At 35.6% G+C, this 12,557-nt stretch overlaps 1 protein-coding gene across 1 annotated transcript in view; it reads right to left on the bottom strand.

The window, feature by feature from the left end:
- Positions 1-12,557, bottom strand: part of LOC130221004 (male-specific lethal 3 homolog) — a 170,825-nt gene that overhangs the window by 36,816 nt on the left and 121,452 nt on the right. The window lies entirely within an intron of this gene.

Genomic DNA, 12,557 nt, shown 5'->3' with positions numbered 1-12,557 from the left:
TCTTTTTTAGTTACCCCGATTTAGTTCTCTTAATTATTATGCAATTTATACAATAAACTTTGTGTATTTTAAATAAATGCACTTTTTATCATTAATTTAGAATAATTACATTTTACATGAACTAATTACATAAACCTGAGGATTATGCATTTAAAATAAATAGGTTTTATTATCCTTATGAAAATAAATAGCATAAAGATTATTTGGTAGATTTGTGTTAAAATTATGAAAAAAATATAAATGGGAATTTGTCATGTAATAAAATTACATAAATCTTAAATTTTGGATGAAATATTTCTGTGAGTGTAGTGTATGTCTTTGGACTGTCGGGGAACCGGAGCACCCATAACAAAACCACGCGAACAAGGGGCGAATATGCAAAATTTACACAGAAATGCCAAATGACCCAGCCGGGGCTCTAACCAGCAACCTTCTTGCTGTGAGGCAATCATGCTACCCATTGTTCCACCATGACACCCCCAAGAGACATAGCTTTGTATTTTGTGTCTCCAGAAAGTGTCTGTAAAGTTTCAGCTCAAAACACCCATCAGATTTTTTATTATACCTTTTATTAAATTTTAATTTATACATTTTTGCACCAGGAGACTGTTTTGGTGTACTGCTCCTTTAAGGCTAGTCCTCCCCACCCACCGTTTTTAAGTGCCTTTCTGCGTGCCTTAATCTCCTCCCTCGGCAGATTCAGACAACAGATAGACATTAAGGAAGAAGATCTCATGTAACAATTGTGAAAAATACTATAGTAAGAACTTTACCAATTAGTATTTGTTGTAGAGTTGCTACGATGAGTCACACACAATGTCGTTACAAAGTTCACGCACACACACAGATACACACAGACACAGCGCAGACACAGCACGCAAACACACAGATACACACACAGACACAGCGCGGACACAACACACAGAGACACGGACAGCGCGTGTTTAGCTTTAGCTTCGCACTCTTTTTGCATGCAAATGTGACAGGCTACAGGTTAATCTCCACTGCTGTATGAATATCTGTTACATTAATGTACAATATAAACCTAATTTAACGTCCACAAAGCGGGATTGAAGCATCTTCTTTTATAATTGTTCTGACACGCGGCTGTGCTGATGAAGTGGATCTGAAGTAAATGGCTGTAATTCATTACACACATGCTCTGTTTTAAAACATGTTAAACTTGTAAAACTCACTTTTGATCACATTTGATGATGATTGATTATCCTAGCGAACTGAACAGACCTTTTATTCCCGGTTATTTTGCGCTCGTCATCTCTTGTTGATATCATTACACACGTGACTACCGGGACATGTTAATACATGCAATCAATTCGGTGGGCGGGGGGACCGCACTTCTATGTCAAGTTGCGGTCGGTCTGAAAACCGCTCCAATTGGTCTACCGTTTTTATGATGTTTAATTGAAAAAAAAGGACTGGGTGTTTATATCACCCCAATATGACGGTCTATACACTATACCTGAACATATGTCTGTCCAAACAGCTTGAAAAGTAGATTTTTCACCATAGGTGCCCTTTCATCAAATACAGCATTTTAACGTTGACATAAATAACTAACCATATTTATTATTTCAGAAACTTAATTCAGAAATTAATTAATTTAAACATTCGTTAATACTTTTTTTTATTAATCTTCTAAAGTTTTTTGTATTGAAGGTGAAAATTTATACAGTGGAATGTTCTCTTATTCACAATGTTTACAATTCTTTTTTTTTTTTTTTTTGCAAAAAAAAAAAACTTTGAAAGCAAATTAGATTTTTCAGGTTTTTGCTGTTTCATTGTCTTGTTGATTTGTGTCAAAAAAAAAAAAAAAAAAAGCTTTAAGAACGTTTTAATTAATGTGTATACTCTTTAATGTTCTTTTAATAATTTAATTGTATTTAAAGCAACACCCAGGGATGTGGTTCAAGCTTTTAAAACTGAATGATTTTTGCATGTTTTGGATGATAGGTCTTTTTGTGATCAATTACAGATTCTTGGCATAATGTTTTTTTTTTTTTTTTTAATAGCCCTAATTTAATAATAAGAGACCAGTATATGCAAATGGCCAGACACCATCGTTTCCCTGGTCAAAAGTAAATTCCACATGTGCAAAACCCAGTTGGACAAAAAGGCCAATTAGAACAAAACAGGCTCACCCTTTGCATTTGCATACTTTAGGTTGTTCAACGAACAGCCGTGTCATCAGGAGGTCACTTGCCAAAACAGAATGATATTGTCACTGTCACACACTGACAACAAGGAAGGTTCTCTTTTCATCAATTTATTCAAACAAGCAGTGGATTAATAAACAGGAGAAGCAGGTAAGTGATATTCTTGCAGATGAGCAGATGAAATATTGTTTACGGTGTAATCAAGGAGCTTCAGTCAGACATAGAGCACAAAGCCCCCCCATCCCGAGCATGCGTCAATAGCGCCACCATATTTGTACAGTCCTCCCAGGACAAGTGTCGTTGAACCGCACTAGTCAAAACAGTGTTACGTGAAAATGCTGGACTTTAGTGATGTGTACAGGTGTAGTAACGAGCAAACAAAGAAAACAAAGCACAAAGGCAGAACATTTCATAGGTAAGATTTTTGTTTTTTACGTTTTTGTATGTTATGAACTTTTGTGCTAAACAGGTAACATTATTGATGATAATACAGTCACCTACTGTATTCACCATAAGGCAAAGTAGCACCAGCTCGCACTAAACAGAAAGCAAAAGAAATATGACAATGTAGGAACCCAGCTAACAAATTTATGTTGTGAGAACGTTTTCCTAACGTTATCTGTAACGTTCCAAAAATGTTGAAATGTCCAGTTTGCTTAATGTTGCTAGAACGTTTTTTAACAGTTAGCTTAACGTTCTTACAACATTCTTAAAAACTAAATAACCACCAAAATATGTTTTGAGAACGTTTATTAAAAACGTTCCAAGAACGTTGAAATGTCCAGTTTGCTTAATGTTGCTAGAACGTTTTTTAATGGTGAGTCTAACGTTCTTACAACGTTCTTAAACACCAAATTTCCACCAAAATATAATGTTTTGAGAACATTTATTAATAACGTTCCAAGAACGTTGAAATGTCCAGTTTGCTTAATGTTGCTAGAACGTTTTTTAATGGTGAGTCTAACGTTCTTACAACGTTCTTAAACACCAAATTTCCACCAAAATATAATGTTTTGAGAACATTTATTAATAACGTTCCAAGAACGTTGAAATGTCCAGTTTGCTTAATGTTGCTAGAACGTTTTTTAATGGTTAGCTTAACGTTCTTACAACGTTCTTAAAAACTAAATTACCACCAAAATATAATGTTTTGAGAACATTTATTAAAAACGTTCCAAGAACGTTGAAATGTCCAGTTTGCTTAATGTTGCTAGAACGTTTTTTAATGGTGAGCTTAACGTTCTTACAACGTTCTTAAACACCAAATTTCCACTAAAATATAATGTTTTGAGAACATTTATTAAAAACGTTCCAAGAACGTTGAAATGTCTAGTTTGCTTAATGTTACAGGAACGTTTTTTAATGGTGAGCTTAACGTTTTTACAACGTTCTTAAAAACTAAATTACCACCAAAATATAATGTTCTGGGATCGTTTATTTGGAACGTTCCAAGAACGTTGAAATGTCCAGTTTGCTTAATTTTACAGGAACGTTTTTTAATGGTGAGCTTAACGTTCTTACAACGTTCTCAAAAACTAAATTACCACCAAAATTTAATGTTCTGGGATCGTTTATTTGGAACGTTCCAAGAACGTTAAAATGTCCAGTTTGCTTAATGTTGCTAGAACGTTTTTTGTGGTTAGCATAACGTTCTTACAATGTTCTAAAAACATACATTTCAGTTAGCATATATTGTTCATAAATAACGTTTATTTGTAACATTTCAAAAATGTCCAGTTTGCTTAATGTTGCAAACTTTATTTTATGGTTAGAAAAACGTTCCTGCAATGTTCTTTCCACCAATTTTTTTTTTAAATTTATTTGGAATATTCCAAAAACATTAAAATGGCCACCTTAATTTATGGTTAGAATATTTTTTTCTGAAATTCCCTAAACTCGACCACTATTCTAATAACATGTAACAATAATGTACATCACAAAACAATGCCTGTTCAAATCTGGAGTTTAAATGCTTAGGGTTAGGGTATTTTGTCCATGGCGTACTATATAGGCTTTCTGTTATTTCAATCTAATACTGCAAAATAAGCTTATTTATTTTTTGGTAAAAATAATAATAGGTGAATAAAAGGTGACGATACATATTTCCTATTGAGAATACACTTGTTTTAACATTAGAATTAGAAATACAAGTTATTTTTTATAAACGTATTAATATGTGAGCCTGAAAGCCTTACTTTTCTTGTTTGTAGCTTAATTAAAAAAAAAATCCCTATCAAAGTAATGACACTTTGGCATGTAAAAATCTCTTAAATTACTTGTAGAAGAACAATTTGTAATCACCTAAATTGTGTAAATATTTTAAGTTTTATATGCTTTATTAGTGCGGCTGGAAGGGCATCTGCTGCATAAAACATGCTAGAGTAGCTGGCAGTTCATTCTGCTGTGACGCCCCTGATAATTCAGGGACTAAGCCGAAGGAAAATGAATAAATGAAAAAATATGCTTTATTAGGTTGTGTATGTTTGTGTTTATTTAAAATACAATTAAACTATCAAAACTGCTTTTGTAACAGGTAACAAAACACAATTACTTGAATTGTAACAAATGTCAGAACGATTCAAACTAAATCTATGCCCTTGGAGCTTTGAAACATCAGACTGTGTTCTGTCCATCCGATGTTGCCATGGCCATCTTCTTTTTCCGGAAAAAGGTGAAAAAGAAAATCACAAAAAAGTCAGAGACAGAGTTTTATTGCAATGTTGGCATTCCAACACAAATTCACATTTCAGATTTGAGTGTAACACCACTTCATTCAGACTGAACTGAAGAAATGAGACATGAAGTACAAGCTGAACTAAACACATAGAAGAGAGAAAAAGAATAAGAAAGTAAGACAAAGTTAGTGAGAGAGTGAGAAACAGTGAGAGAGCAAGAGTGAGTGAGTTAGTGTAAGTGAGAGTAAAGCCTGATTTATACTTTTGCCTGGCGCCACGTCACGGACCTCCACTGACTGTACGCGCACCTCACAAAACGGACAAGGCTTTTATACTTGATACGTTCGCTGTAGTGATATTCTTTAAAACGACAGGGGGTGGTCAAAAGAAACTGACTGTAAAATCAGACAGATAAACAGAGAAGTAGGAAGTTTCCGGAACTACGTCATATCAATATTATTATTAAAGATTTTTAAACAAATAATTTAAAATTATTTTTATAAATTATTTTAATGTATGTAAGGATTTGTATAACCATTCAGAATTTTAAAAATATCAACCTTTGATGCATTACTTGCTTTTGTTAATATCTTGGACCGTTCTACCTAATAAAGTTTATTAAAATATTAATGACAACAAAACATGAGTTGTTCTACAAATATATATTTTTATTATGGCAAGAAAAGCAAAAAAGCACACTTACCAAAAAATACAGAAGTTTTTTTTAGATTTAGTTCGCTCCATAATTCACACATTACTGTCTGGCTAGTTTCTGTCCTCTACTTACAGTTGAAATCATAATTATTAGCCCCTGGTTATTTTTTCCCCAATTTCTGTTTAACAGAGAGACTTTTTGAACACATTTCTGAACATGATAGTTTTATTAACTCATCTCTAATAACTGATTTATTTTCTCTTTGTCATGATGACAGTAAATAATATTAGACTAGATATTCTTCAAGACACTTCTATACAGCTTAAAGTGACATTTAAAGGCTTAACTAGGTTAATTAGGTTAACTGGGCGGGTTAGGGTAATTAGGCAAGTTTTTGTATAACGATGGTTTGTTCTGGAGACTATTATGAAAAAAATTTGCTTAAAGGGGCTAATAATTTTGACCTTAAAATGGCTTTTAAAAAATTTAAAAACTGCTATTATTCTAGCAAAAAATTAAAAGAGGGGCTAATAATTCTGACTTAAACTGTATATGCTAAAAAGGCAATAATGGTCTAACATCCCTGACCTATCACCAATGAAGCCTAGGTAAACAGGGCATAAATATATTGTAAACCGATTTGTTATTGTTACCAAAGAAATACTGTTTATTAATCATAGTTTTGTAATAGGGTTGAGCGATGTCGACCAATTTGGCAACGTACAATGTCTAATGTGAAACATTGCGGTGGACGATGGCATCGTCGTCATAGGCAGAGGTGAATTAATTATTTACGAATAATGAATTCATAACGAAATCAGTTTTAGCAGCGATAACAATACCCAGCAAGCCCCACCGCCCCCCAACCTCCGCTCTTCAATTTTAGCCGCGATACCAACTACCATCCCCCACTCTTCAATATCAGCCTGTCATATGGCCCATGGTGACCAGCGGCGCCCCTGGCCTACCGTTTCAACTACCTGACCCGCATGGTCTTTGTTTTACCCATAAACAATCATAAATAAATAAAGATAAGTTGTGCACAAATTACCATGGCAAATTACCAAATTATATGGTCGGTAAAAAAGGTGCACAATCAACAGTATCTGAAGTTTTCACTAAAATGACTAAGTACAAGCGTGAAAAAGAAAGGCTGAAGCAGTGTACTGCTGTGACACGTTATCTGATAGATTCAAGAGACAGAAGAGTCGTTATATAGAGACAAGATTTATTAAATATCATGTTTAACAACTATTGTGTGACGCCACCCGGTGCTACATCCTTGATCAACTCTCCGATGTGCACTGCTCACTAAAGCTCAGACGAGCGCATGAGTGTGGTTGTGTGTGCATGGTCACGTGATGTGCGTTTTTAGCAGACGGAGGGCTGTTCAGAAATGCTAGGTAAAACACGGTGTGGATATGGATCATTTTCGTTCTACAATGCCATTTAATCACTAAGACGTATTAGTGTAAACGGGGCCTAAGTGTGCATTTTTCGCGAACGGGTTTGCCACGGGGGCAGGGCATAGGATCGGCAATGCATGCTCAGCATCGTGTTGTCTATTGGCCATCAGCAACCCTATTTTGTAACTATTAAATTGTTTTAAATTTATCCATCAGTGTTAAACCTATGAATGGTGGAAAAACATAGTCTGTAATTGTGTACCTGAGTCTCCACTTTTGCCATAACCTCTTTCGGCTTTAACGGCTTTTTATCCCTCACGTTTTTCCAAACTTTTTTACAAGAGAGAGAGAGTGAGAAACAAAGTGAGAAAGACAGTGAATGAGTGAGTTAGCGAGACATGTTTCATAGACTAAATATTGAATGTTACTCACTTTTACATCTCGATGGGGTGCATATTTTAAAGTGTTCGCAATGCACTCTTCCAAGACCTTCGTTGAAGTTTTTGTGTTCATCTTTTGACAAGCTTCTAAAAATAATTTACAATACCTTGCATTACCACTACAGTAAAATGTTTGGAAAACAAAATATATTGGGAAAAATATTTATCTAACAATATATTTAAAGAACATTAGTCCCAAGTTGCATCTTAATTATAAATATTTGCCCAACACAGGTGTAAACATGTTGTAAACAACATATTTTAGGATCAAACATGAAAGCTGCCACGAATGCATGATGTGACTGACTACACTGCATTTTTGAGCAAAATATTAATAGTAACATAATCATTGTTGCTGTATATACTGTACGGCTGAATTATACTACTTGTAGTCTCATGCAGCCGCGTGTTTACAAAATGTAATACTTACAAATTATGACACTGCAAATCTCCAGGTCTTGAAAAGTCTTTTTCCCCTTTCTGCCTTTAAAGCTGTATTGGGCCCAAATTTTGTTGTCTCCGATGGCACGCAGTGACCTTCTGATGGCCTCCCCAGGGGTACTGCCCCCGAGAAGGCTCAAGTAATGGACCTGTATAAGCAATTATTACTTATTAATTAGTTGGTTGGATAAATGTTTAATCCACTCATAAATATGGTTGGGTATCAAAAGCCAATTCCATTTTAAAACTGGTTCCAATTTTCCCAAAAACCAAAAATATTTTCCCAGATATTTGCATTTTAAAACAATTCAGGTGCCTGAATGATAAGACATTGGGCTGCTTTATGTTGGTCCTTAAATTATTCTGCAAATTTTCACTGCAGAAAACATTGTTCTAATTTGTAATTGACTTATTTTATATTAATCAACCAGTATGCAGAAGCCAGTCAGTATATCATCATAAACATACATTTTTTGTCTTGTAAACATAAATAGATGAGAAAAAACGTGTAACAGAACAGATATGCTTACATTGTGTAAAGGGGCACTTATATTTTATCTCTGAAAGGTTAATGCAGTGCTTTCGAAACTTAAAAAAATTATTTGTATTGTATGTTTCATTTCTTATATTTCTGTTCAATAAAAACACTTTTGAACAAACAAAAGTCCCGTTTCCATGGTTGACTTTTTTAATAATTATTTTTTCTTACTGGAATCAAACATAATCTGAATTGATAAACATATATATACATATATATATACAATTCATACCCAACCCAACTCAGAGAACAATTACTTTCATAGTTTGCAAACTGACATGTTGGTGTGCATATTTATGTGCACTTTGCCTTTTGCATACTTGAAGTAAATTAACAAATACAAAATAAAACAATAACAACAGAGTTGTGTTTTAAAATACAGTACATCAAATTGTATAATCTGAGGTTAAATGAACTTACAGTTTTTTTCCTGTATTCAGGATCTTTTATTTTTGTGTACAAGTCCTGCAGCTCCTGCAGCTCCTGCAGCGTTGAACAGGGCTGAATCAAAAACTCTGAAACGATGCTTGGCTGGGCCATACTTCGTAGAAGTGTTTCGATTGTGGACAGTTTTTGGTCCATTCTATCTAATCGAATGGACATGGCCCGCTCTAGTTTCTTTAACTCAGTTTTGTCTGAAATGTCAACATGCAAAAGAGAAAGAGGTCAAAAAAATATGTCAGAAATGTATATACATTTATTGCTGTACATTATATAATTTCTTATTCAATAATTTCTTAGAATTAAAAAAAAACATATTAAAGTTCAAATTTCACAATTCTGAAACATCTGGGCATAGTCTCAGGTAGTTATATTATTGTTTTATTGATGACATTACCAGTGACATAGCCTTTAATAACATAAAAGTCGACTTCCAAAAAAAATTATAGTCATTTAACCCTTACACTAGATTGCAAAAGGAAAAGAAAATTACTGTAAATAAGCTATTACACTTAAGTTATAAGCCCATTTTACACAGTGATATCAGTAAATATCCGGAAAATTATCGGAACGACTTTACTGGTAAATTAAAAAAAGCGCTGTTCACACAGGCAAGGACGTTATGGAATTTTTCCGGAAAAGAGCGTTCACACATCCATTCCAAAAAACGGTAAATTCTGACATAATTAACCAGAAATGACCTTTAAACGGCTGCGAATGTATTTGTAAACGTAATAGGGATCCGGCTTGATGGTTTCACTTTTATTTAAAGCTTTAGCATTCATGCAGCTTATCGCAGAGACAGTCAGTATTGTGAACAACTTCGATGAAAACATATGGAAGAACACTTTCACATGTCGAGATGTACATAATAAGTGTGTATGTGCTGTCGCTCACCGGAGCACTCCTGCACTTCACGTGCACACGCATCAAGTAGAGCTTGAAGGTAAACAATCAGCCTGGTTATCATAAGCATTTTATCGATAATTTTTTCCACAGTTGGCGTTAAGAAGGAACGTAAAAATGTTATCTGACTAACATCTAGCAGCTAAATGTGTCTGGAAAAATATACAAAGATGTTTATTCTCATAATCCGCACGCACGTAAATCTGTCTGAGTGTTCTGATTGGCTGGAGTAGACGTCTCAACTCATCGCTTTCTAGATGTGAACGTGCTCTTTCCGGCAATATATCTTCTGCATTTACACAGTGCAGCATTCCGGCAAATTACCGTTAATGTTACAACTGCTCTTTCCGGAAAACTGCCTGAAGGAATTTACCGGTATTTTCAAAAGAGGCCTCTTCACACATACAGACCTTTCCAGAAAATTGCCGGTAATTTTCCAGAAAGGTCTGTATTTGTGAAAAAGGGCTATTGACTGACTGTTACAGACCAGAAGGACACAGACTGAAAAAAAAAAAACAACAGCAGGACTTTTGTTACACATTGTATAAAACTATAGCATGACTGTTATACAGTCTTTTATATACTGTAAAAGACGATAACATACAACTACATTGTTACTTTATGACAATATCAGAATACTTTATGAAGGTTTAAGAAACAATAATAATGTTTAGTTTCTGTATAGTAATCTGTAATAGTATTTAACAATATTACTGCTTTACTGTATTTTTGACTAAATAATTGAAACTTGAGCAGAAGAGACTTCTTTAAAAAACAATAACAAATCTTAGTGGCCACAAACCTTTGAAGGAAAGAAAAAAAAATCTGAAAAATTCTATAACTTATACTCACACAAACTGGTTTCACTGGCTGATGCAAGAGCATCTTCTACAGGCACACCAGCTAAAAGGAAGAAATCAGAAGTTTGTGAAATCTGAATTATTAAATAGTATTTGAAATATGATATAATTATGTTCCTATTATTATAATTAGGATTTATAATAGTTTTATAATTTAAATACTATATATTAATTAATATCTGAAATATTATATAATTATATATTATAATTAATATTAGATTATTAATTATTTATATAATACAAATATAAATTAAAATAATTAGTAATTAAATATTAATTATCTGCGTATAATATGGTAATTTTAATGTTAAAAATTATGTTTGCATTTGTAAACAGCATAAAACAAATAAATGAATTAGAGATGCACTAATTGCAATTTCCAATTTTTGTAATTGTGAACTTCAGATGCAGATTTTTGTCGCTTCTGATTCTTTCCAAGGATTTATACCATATGCTATAGGAATAGGTATTTAAAAAAAAAAGAGCATTATATGATTATTATTCTAAAATCACACCCCATCTCCGTTTAAACACCGATACCTATACACCTACAAACAGAGGAGGTAACGAGACATACCAGCAACAAAAAATGTCAATAATAGTATCTAAGTGTGAAAATTATTTAAAACCTCCACCTTATTACCCCACCTTCATTTTGGTTTTCCCTGTCAGACACTACAGTTTCTGGTTCTTGAACATGTAGAAAACCTGAAAAATAATATTCCAAAAATGTTACAATTATTTGTTATTTTGTTATCAAAATAAAAAAATGGTGTGGCACTCACTTTGAGTGTTGCTACAGCTTGTAGTATTTACTAACAAAAATAAAGAGACAAAAAAAACAGCAATTATCAATAGATTCTCTTTTCTAAATTGGTTTGCTAACAAGAAAGATCAAGTAAACTCACACTCTCTTTCTTCAAAAAATTCTGTCCTTGGGGTGACTGAAACACAAGTAAAAACCTTTAAATATATGGGACCCTATCTGAGCAACTAGTCTCAAAATCTAATTATGGGATAAACACAACAGTTTGATTAAATGATTGCACTATGATTTCAATCTTTGACATGGTCTTAATCAGTCAGTAGCAAAGACATCAATGTTACATTTTCAGAGGAAGTCAAATAATTGATTGGAACAACAAAGCCTCATTTGGATGATGGTTGGTCTTTCCAGCCAGCTTTTGAAAAGACAAAGTCCATTTGGGGATCCAGTGGCACAGTTGGGTGAGTAAGAATTAGCGTGGCTGGTGGTCGGCGCTCGACGGGGTACTTGGTGAGACCAAGGCCCCAGCCCGCCAAGCCCTGCCCGACGGGAGACCCCTTTTCCGGGATGTCCCGCGCCTGGAGGTGCCTGTCCGGGGCTGATTGTCTCTGACCTGCCATCTGGAATTCGGGGAAGGCGTAGAAATGTGGACTTAGGTTTTGGAGGCTTTGCGTTTGAACGAACCAGGGGTTCAATGGCCAGGCTGGCTTACCCAGGAACAGTGCCCCGACCCCGGGCGAGCTGGAGGGCGCCCGTGGGCATGGGGAAACCCAGCCAAGGGGCTGAGACATTGCAGGCTTACCCAGGAACAGTGCCCCGACCCCGGGCGAGCTGGTGGGCGCCCGTGGGCATGGGGAAACCCAGCCAAGGGGCTGAGACATTGCAGGCTTACCCAGGAACAGTGCCCCGACCCCGGGCGAGCTGGTGGGCGCCCGTGGGCATGGGGAAACCCAGCCAAGGGGCTGAGACATTGCAGGCTTACCCAGGAACAGTGCCCCGACCCCGGGCGAGCTGGTGGGCGCCCGTGGGCATGGGGAAACCCAGCCAAGGGGCTGAGACATTGCAGGCTTACCCAGGAACAGTGCCCCGACCCCGGGCGAGCTGGTGGGCGACCGTGGGCATGGGGAAACCCAGCCAAGGGGCTGAGACATTGCAGGCTTACCCAGGAACAGTGCCCCGACCCCGGGCGAGCTGGTGGGCGCCCGTGGGCATGGGGAAACCCAGCCAAGGGGCTGAGACATTGCAGGCTTACCCA

This window comes from Danio aesculapii, chromosome 1 (genome assembly GCF_903798145.1).
Source record: "Danio aesculapii chromosome 1, fDanAes4.1, whole genome shotgun sequence".
Taxonomy (NCBI): domain Eukaryota; kingdom Metazoa; phylum Chordata; class Actinopteri; order Cypriniformes; family Danionidae; genus Danio; species Danio aesculapii.
Note: the sequence above shows the minus strand (reverse complement) of the source record. Positions and strands in the feature narration are given on the sequence as shown.